This window comes from Mustela nigripes, chromosome 3, assembly GCF_022355385.1.
Source record: "Mustela nigripes isolate SB6536 chromosome 3, MUSNIG.SB6536, whole genome shotgun sequence".
In the NCBI taxonomy this organism is placed as follows: Eukaryota; Metazoa; Chordata; class Mammalia; order Carnivora; family Mustelidae; genus Mustela; species Mustela nigripes.
Window position 1 is genome coordinate 75796329 of NC_081559.1, and position 9837 is coordinate 75806165.

Genomic DNA, 9837 nt, shown 5'->3' on the forward strand with positions numbered 1-9837 from the left:
CAAGCATAAATATATGTTCTAGTGTGCCATTGACCAGCCAGCTGTTCTCTTTCCCTCTCCTCAGTCTTCCCTATTCCCTGATACACAGAAATATTGAAATTAGGCCAATTAGAAATCCTACAAAGGCCTCTAGGTGTTCAAGTGAAAGGGAGAGTTACATTTCTTTCACTTTATAAAACTGGAAGCTTAGTGAGGAAGGCATGTTGAAAGTTGAGATGGGCCAAAAGGTAAGCCTCTTACACCAACAGCTAAGTTGTGAATGCAAAGGAAACATTCTTAAAGGAAATGAAACATGCTACTCTAAGGTACACACAAATATGAGAGCTAAATTTAGTGGTCTGGATAGAAGATCAAACCAGCCACAACATTCCCTTGAGCCAAGTACTAATTCAGAGCAAGGCCCTTAACTCTTTTCAGTACTCTGAAGGCTGATAAGGAATCTTCAGAACACAGATTGGAAGCTAGCAGAGGCTGGTTAATGAGGTTTAAGAAAAGAAGCCATCTCTACAAAAAAGTACAAGGGTAAGCAGCAAGTGCTGATGTAGAAGCTGTAGCAAGTTCTTCAGGAGGTCCATTCATGAAGGTGGCTACACTTAAACAGCAGATGTTCAATGTAGATAAAACAGCCTTCTATTGGAAGAAGATACCATCTAGGACTTTCATAGCTAGAGAGGAAAGGTCAATGCTTTGGCTTCAAAGCTTCAAAGGACAGGCTGACTCTCTTGTTAAGGGCTAACATAGCTGGTTACTCTGAGTTGAAACGTGTGCTCGTTGGTCATCCCGCAAATCTTCAGGACCTTAAGAATTATGCTAAATATACTCTGTCTGTACACTGTAAATGAAACAACAAAGCCTGGTTAACAGCACATCTGTTTACAACAGGATTTATAAAATATTTTAAGCTCACTGTTTAGACCTACTTCTCAGAAAAAAAAAAAAAAACAAAAAAAAGATTCCTTTCAAACTATCACTGCTCACTGACAATGCATCTGGTTACCTAAAAGCGTTGGTGGAGATGTACAATGAAATTAATGTTGTTTCCATGCCTGCTAATTCAACACCCTTGCTGGAGCCCATGAGTCAAGGAGCCATTTTGACCTTGAAATTGTATGACTAAGAATTATATTTTGTGATTTTGTAAGGTTATACAAAATAGTGCTACAGATAGTGATTCTTCTGATGGATCTGGACAAAGTAAACTGAAAACCGTCTGGAAAGGATTCACCATTCTGGATGCCATTAAAAACAATCATGGTTTATGAGAAGAGGTCAAAATATAAATATTAACAGGACTTTGGAAGAAGTTGATTCCAACCCTCATGGATGACTTAGAGGGATTCAACACTTCACTGCATAAGGTAATTGCAGATGTGGTGGACATACCAAGAGAACTAGAATTAGAAGTGGAGCCTGAAGATGTGACTGAATTGTTGCAAACTCATGATAAAACATTAATGGATGAGGAGTTGCTTCTTATGGATGTGTAAAGAGTGATTTTCTAGATGGAATCTACTGGTGAAGATGCTTTGAAGATTGTTGAAATAACAACAAAGGACTTAGAATATTATATAAATGTAGTTGATAAAGCAGTAGCAAGGTTGGAGAGGATTGACTCCAATTTTGAAAGAAGCTGGGTACAATGTTATCAAACAGCATCACATGCTACAGAGAAATTGTTTGTGAACGGAAGAGTCCATTGATGGAACAAATGTTATTGTTGTCTTATTTTAAGAAACTGTCACAGCTGCCTTCAGCAACCCACCACCCCAATCAGTCAGCAACTATCAACATTGAGGCAGGACCCTCTACTAGCAAAAAGATAACTCTTTGAAAGCAATGATGATAGCATATTTTTAGCAATAAAGTATTATTTAATTCAGGTTCATACATTCTTTTAGTCTAGTGGTACTGCGCACTTAATAGACAATAGTAGTGTAAATATAACTTTTACATCTACCGAGAAACCAAAATACTTATTTGACTCACTTCATGGCAATACGTGCTTTATTGCAGTAATCTGGAACTGAATCGGCAATATCTCCAAAGTGTGCCTATAAATGATACCATCATTCTCACAGCTGCCCAAAATAGAAACTTGGGATTCAACCTTGTCTTACCACATTTACAATTAATTTGAATTCCTACAATTTTTTGTCTCAAATATTCCTTAATTTTATTGGCTTACCTTCATCCATACTGGTGCTACCCAAAGGTAGGCCACCCTAAACTCATATCTGGGTTCTGGAAGCAGCTTCTTAACCTGTCCTCTGCTTCTCTTCTTGGCCCATTCTGCACCCATCAGCCAGAATGTACTTTCTAGGACAAATCTGCTTACCGTGTTTTTACTTTAAAAACTTCTAAAAGCTCTTTATTTTTCTTAAAATAAACCCAAATTTCTAATCTTGGTTTCAGGATTTATCTGGTCCTTTCTTAGGCATCATTATACTTCATTCCAATAGAGCAAAATCTCTTTCAGTTATTTAAATAGGACATGCTCAGTTTCACTTCTAAATCTTCACACATTTTTTGCCTTCTTCTGGTGCACCACTTGGCCATTCTTTTCTGGATGATTCCCACCGTGCCTTCAGGCCTCAGTGTCAGTGTCACTTCTTTCGAAAAGTCTTCTCTGGCAAACCAAGCCTGGCTATTATGCCCCTCTGCTATCCTGTAGCATATTGTACTTCTCCAAGTAGTATATTGTATTTCCCAAAACCTTATTTTACCTGTGTACATGCCCTTCTAGACTCCACTCAAGGACCATGTCTTCAATTTTCATTGCTGCGTCTCCAGCACCTACCAGAGTCACTGGGTGACTGTGGTCTTTTTAATTAAAAAATGAAATCAACTTTGAGGACATGAACATAGCTTACAGAGTAGGAGTAAAGTATATAATTGACATAGTTCAAAGAAGTGGCATTATAGATGGCATTATAGTTATTTCTGAAATTTGTATTTATTCTGAGGGCAGTGGTAAGCCACAGAATATTCTTAAGTAACAGAGTGATAAGCAGAAGTTGTGTTATAGAGAGGTAAGATGGTGTAGGAATAGGGGACCCTAGTTTTGTCAGGAATTCAGCTAGTTAGCTTTCAAATCATTCTGAACACCTTAGAACTCAACCAGAGGTCTAGGAAAAGAATTGCTACAATCCTACAAATAGAAAAGTAACCACTTTCTGCAAGGTAGGAAATGCAAAGAAGTGAATCTGAAGAAATATATGGGAAGATAAGCCACGGGGGAGGGAGCCTCTGTCAGCCGGCTACCAGAAAGTGATATAGCAGCAGGTCCTAAATCCAAACTTATAGAAATGTGCTCCAGTGCGGGGACATCTTTGCCTGGGGGTGGTGAAATGGAGAAGAATCCCAGGTGGGACAGTGTGGTCTCAGGATCCTCAGGGTCACAAAAGGAAGAGGGGTGCTGGAGTGCGGCAGAATTTCCAGGCATCCAAAGCCGGAAGCCATCTACAATGAGCGAGCTCAGGAATGGACTCTGAGTTCAGTGTTGCCATAAACCATGAACCTATGCAAGTTGGGGTAACCACTCTGAGCAAGAGATCCAGCAAGCAGCAGAATCTCAGCAAGACCCTCGTCCTTCCACCAGGAGGAGCAGAGCAGTAGCACTCCACAAGAGTCTGTAAAGTTTGGAGACTCTAATCAGGATTGCATGCCTGATATAAAAATGCCCAATCATAGGCTGGATGAACACAGTGTGGGCAGAAACCAGGGAGACAGGAGTGATTGACTGCTTTTCTGTGAGGACTTACTGAAGAGTGGTGGCACAAACTTTCAGCTCTGGTGCTGGAGATAGGGGCACCACCATTTTTGTCCTCCAAACTGGTGCTGAAAGCCTTCAAGGAACAAAAGCCATGTAGAGCAATCCAAGGCCATTCAGACTGGGCCTGGTTGCCTGGCAAAGGGTGCAATTCCACCTGGGCAAAGACATGTGAGAATCAGTGCAACAGGCCCCTCCCCTAGAAGACCAGCAGGAATACTAAATTTACCAATCATATGGAACTGCAAAATACCAGTGCTAGGGGAAAACAGTATACAGAATTTGTGGGGTTTTTCTCATGATGCTTTAGTCTTTTGGTTTTAATTTTTTTTTTTTTTCCTTTCTAGCTAACTTCTTATTTTATCAACTCATTTTTTAGGTCTTTTTTAATTTTCATTTTTACATTTACTTTATGTATATATTTCAGTTTTGGCTTCCTTTCACTGTATCCAGTTTAATTTTTGTGTGTATATATATAAGTTTTTCTTTCCAGTTTTGTGATCTAGTTTCTTCTAACAGACCAAAATATATCCAGGATCTAGTTTATTGTTCTGTTCTGTTCTCTTCACCTTGTTTGATTTTCTTCTTTTTTTTTCTTTTCTTTTCTTTCTTTTGTTTCCTCTTTCTGATCTCTTCTGGTTTATTCAGTGTATATTTTTCTGGTGTTATTGATGCTATTTTTGTATTTTTTTTCCCTCTCTTTAACCTATTTTTTTCCTCTGGACATAATGACAAGATGAAAGAACTCACCCCAAAAGAGAATAAGAAGCAGTACCCCCTGCCAGGCATTTAATCAATATGGATAGAAGTAAGATATCAGAACTAGAATTCAAAACAATGATTATGAAGATACTAGCTGGGCTTGAAAAAAGCACAGAAGACACTAGAGAATCCTTTTCTGGAGAAATAAAAGAACTAAAATCTAATCAGGTCAAAACTAAAAGGCAGAAGAGAGACAGAATGATGGAGAATAAAGCATCCGAGAAAAAGAGATAAACAACTACTGGATCACATGGGAAGAATTCAAGAGATATGTAATACCATAAAGCAAAATAATATTAGAATAATTAGGTCCCAGAAGAAGAAGAAGAAAGGGGAGGGCAGAAGTTATATTGGAGCAAATTATGGTGGAGAACTTCCCTAATCTGGGGAAAGAAACAGGCAAGTCCAGGAGGCAGAGAGAATCTTGTTTCTCAAGAGACAAGAAAGGTCTCAAACACAACCTAACCCTATACTTAAAAGAGCTAGTGGGAGAAAGAACAATAAATAAAGCCAAAGTCCAGCAGAAGAAAAACAATAAAGATTATAGCAGAAATCAATGAAATAGAAACCAAAAGGACAGTAGAACAGATCAACTAGGAGCTGGTTCTTTGAAAGAATTAATAAGATTGATAAACCCTAGCCAGACTTAAAAGAAAAGAGAAAGGAACCAAATAAATCATAAATGAAAGAGGAGAGATCGCAACCAATACTACAGAAATACAATTATAAGAACAGTTATATATGTGTGTGCATATAAACATATATATATTTATTCTTTTTTTTTAAATTTTTATTTATTGATTTGACAGACAGAGATCACCAGTAGGCAGAGGAGATAGGCAGAGAGAGAGGAGGAAGCAGGCTCCCCGCCGACCAGAGAGCCTGATGCGGGGCTTGATCCCAGGACCCTGGGACCATGACCCGAGCTGAAGGCAGAGGCTTTAACCCACTGAGCCACCCGGTGCCCCCACATATATATATTTATATGTATATATATAATACATATTATATGTAATATGTATATTATATATATACTGTAATATGTAATAATATATAATATTATATATATACTGTAATATGTAATAATATGTAATATTATATATGTATATAATATGTATATTATATATATACTGTATACATTACATATAATATGTATAAATATAATACATACTATATTTATGTTGTATTATATATATTTATATATGTATATATAATATATTACATATTATATATAAACACATTATGAGCAACTATATGCCAACAAATTAGGCAATCTGGAAGAATGGGTGTATTCCTAGAGACTTGTAAACAACCAAAACTGAAACATTCAACAAATGGTGTTGTAAAAATTGGACAGCCACATGCAGAAATATGAAACTGGACCATTTCCTTATACCACACACAAAAATAAACTCAAAATGAATGAAAGACCTAAATGTGAGATAGGAATCCATCAAAATCCTAGAGGAGAACACAGGCAGCACCTCTTTGACCTCGGTTACAGCAACTTGTTGCTAGATACATCTCCAAAGGCAAGGGAAACAAAAGCAAAAATGAACTATTGGGACTTAATCAAGATAAAAAGCTTTTACACAGCAAAGGAAACAGTCAACAAAACCAAAAGACAACCAACAGAATAGGAGAAGATATTTGCAAATGTCTTATCAGATAAAGGGCTAGTATCCAAAATCTATAAAGAACTTATCAAACTCAACACCCAGAAAACAAATAAGCTAGTCAAGAAATGGGTGGAAGATGTGAACAGACATTTCTCCAAAGAAGACATACAAATGGCTAACAGACCCATGAAAAAATGCTCAACATCACTCAGCATCAGCGAAATACAAATCAAAACCACAATGAGATACCACCTCACACCCATCAAAATGGCTAATATTAAGTCAAGAAACCACAAATTTTGGTTAGGATGTGGAAAAAGGGGAACCATCTTACACCGTTGATGGATCACAAACTGGTGCAGCCACTCTGGAGAACAGTATGGAGGTTCCTCAAAAAGTTAAAAATAGAGTTATCCTACAACCCAGCAATTGCACTACTAGGTATCTACCCAAAGGATACAAACATAGTGACCTAAAGGGGTCCTTGCACCCCAGTGTTTATAGCAGCACTGTCCATAATAGGCAAGCTATGGATACAGCTGAGTTCTCCTTCAACACATAAATGGATAAAAAAAGATGTGATGTGTGTGCACGCGCGCACACACACACACACACACACACACACTGGAATATTACTTAGTCATCAAAAATGAAATATTATCATTTGTAATGATAGGGTTGGAACTAGAGGGTATTATGCTGAGCAAAATAAGTCAATCAGAAAAAGAATTATCATATGATTTCACTCATAATGTGGAACTTAAGACACAAAATAGGAGATCACAGGGGAAGAGAGAAAAATAAAATAAGATAAAATCAAAGAGGAGACAAACTGCAAAAGACTCAACTATAGGAAACTAAGTTTTGCTGGAGGGGAGGTGGCAGGAGATGGTACAACTGGGTGTTGGGCATTAAGGGGACCACATGTTACAACGAGCACGGGATATTCTATGCAACTGAGGAATAATGGAACTCTACCACTGAAACGAATAACACACTTTATGTTAATGAATTGAATTAAATTTAAAAAAATGAAGTTGTGTTATAGAGGTAGCAATTTTCCTGCTATGTGTGGAATAAACCAAAAGAGAAGAGAACTAGAAGTTAGGAAAATAATTCTGAAGACTGGATAAATTCCAGCAAGGTGACACTTTATAAGACTGTAGAACAAGTTACTGATATGGGAGCTTTTTGAAAAATATTAAGAGCAACCTCTGGACATTAAGGGCAAAGTGAAAGAAGAAGGAAAACATGACTATGATTTTTATCCTGGTAACTAAAGAAAATAGTTCTGTCATTTACCAGAATAGGGAAGTTGGAATGGGGAATTATTTGATGGAGACATAAAAAGAATTAGAAACTGTGATAAGGTCATAACTTCTAAGTAGAAATGTTCTAAGAAATGGAATATAGGACAGGACTGAAACATCTCTGTGGTTTCTTAAGGGACAAGATTTTTCTTCTGGTCCTAAAACATGTGTTCTGGCCCAAGAGAAGCTCTTTAGGACCTGAGCTCTTTTTGTGAGCTGCTACCTAAATTGTGAGTCCTAGAAAAGACTTTTACTGATGAGTGACAGAGGTCAGAGAGGTATAAACTGTGTCGTGCTTATGTGTCCCCTCTCTGATCAGAGGCATAGTTGAAGGACAGAGAAGAAACTTCCAAAGCCTTGCTTTTGCTGTTGTAAATAACCACTTAGCTGAGACACAGGTTTCCAATTATTGCACTAGGTTTCAGCACACAGCCTTTAGTGGATGCTTGGTAATTAGTAGTCAGGATGTTGAAATGTGCAGGGAAGCGTTCTCTTAGTATTCAAATGCTGGGAGTCTGTACTTATGTGTAATGCATACAACATAGCACTTTGTAAATGACCTCCATAGGCTCCACAGGGTAAGAATGCAATCATCACCTGACCGAAGAGTGCCCACTATATGTAAGGATATTTGGGTCTCTCTCTCTTTTTTTTTTTAAGAACAAAGTAAAATGTATATTTGCAAACTATAAAACAATTTTTATTCTTTTTCCTCTCAGCAATTCAAAGCTATATTGTGGGGCTGCCTCTTTCCTGCCCCCTGAACTACCTCTTAAGGTCTCTGTTATTTGGCAGGTGTTTAAAATTACTCTTTCTCCTTCTGGGTATTTCCGTGGGATCTTCTGAGTTTCCTTATCACTAGAGAAATCTCATATCTGGCTCCCAATGCCTCCAGCTCTCCCCCTGGCATTTCTGCTTTGTCCCAAGTTACCTTTAGCAAGTCACCCTGAAATTTTTAGCTGAGACCTCCTTGACACGCCATCAGCCTTGTTGGGAAGAACCCAAAGAAAGCCCCAGACAGCTGTTGTATATGGTCCCCATCTGGGCCTCTGTTTGTCAGCCACACAGTTATTTCCAGGAGCAGCACTCTGCTCTGGCACCAGGAGTCACTCCAGCCAGTCTCCTGCTCTCATGAGCTCTCAGGCATGACTACAGTCAACCATGTCCCCATAGTTCCAGGAGATACATATGAAACTTCCTGTGTAGCTTCCTTGAAGCCTTCCTCACTTGACTGGAGGTCATTAGGGCATGCCTCTCAACCTCCTTCTCACAAGAAAGAATGACAAGTATTCTGACATCACTCTCTAGAGAATCCTCTAGGAAACTCCATCTTCTCTCTTAAGCTTCCAAGCTTTGTTATAAGCTGGAATCAGGTAGTTAGCTCTGAGTAGCAAAACTGCTTCCAGCGCAGGTCCGGCAGAAGAGGGTTAACACCTCGCAAGTGAGGTGTACTTGTCACCTCTAGTTTAAGCCTCAGCTAAAACCCAAACAGGAAGAGCCCTATTTAACATCCTGTTACCATTGAGATGACATATATATTAAACACTTATCAAAATCACAAAAATAGTATTTGGTGGTAAGACAAATCTGGGTCAGTAAGGCTCAGAGAAGGCTAATAAGGAAAACTATGACCAGTAGGATGGCAAAGCTCAAGGGCACGGGACATATACAATTCATCAAACCCCACCTGTGGTGTTGTTTCCATAGAAACTATACTGTCAAACCCATATTGCACTTCAAAGAGGAAAATAAACCATTGTCTCCATCCATGAAGCATAATTACAAGAGAAAGAAATGAGTCCTATGATTGCACTGCAGAATGTTTGCATGTGTGCTTCCTGTAAAAAAATCTGGAGAGGTAATGAGGGATGTTTAGTTCAGTAAACATCAAGTATGTTCCACAAAATTATTCAGATATTGAAATAGAAGACTACAAATTTCTCCTTCAGCTTTTTTTTTTTTCTTTTTGCTTTCTTTATGTGCAAGAGGACCTACAAGATGTGAGAAGAGGTCTGACCTTTTAAAACCTCATTTCAACCTTGACATTATCACCTCAGAGTAACTCATTTGCTCTTCGGAATGTTTTGAAGCTTCACAACAGTGGCATATGCACAGAACAAATTATTCGTGGAAAGCTGCATTGTTGTGGGTTGAAATGTGACTCCTCAAAAGATATGGTGGAGTCCTGTCCCCAGCACCTGTGAATGGATCTTATTTCGAAAAAAGGTCTTTACAAATGTAATTAAGTTAAGATGCCCTCCTATTTGAATAGGGCAGGTACTAATCCAATCTCAGTGGTTGTCATAAGAAGAGGAAAATGTCCTGTGAAGGCAGAGACACATGGGGAGACATACAGGAAGAATGCCCCAGGATAACA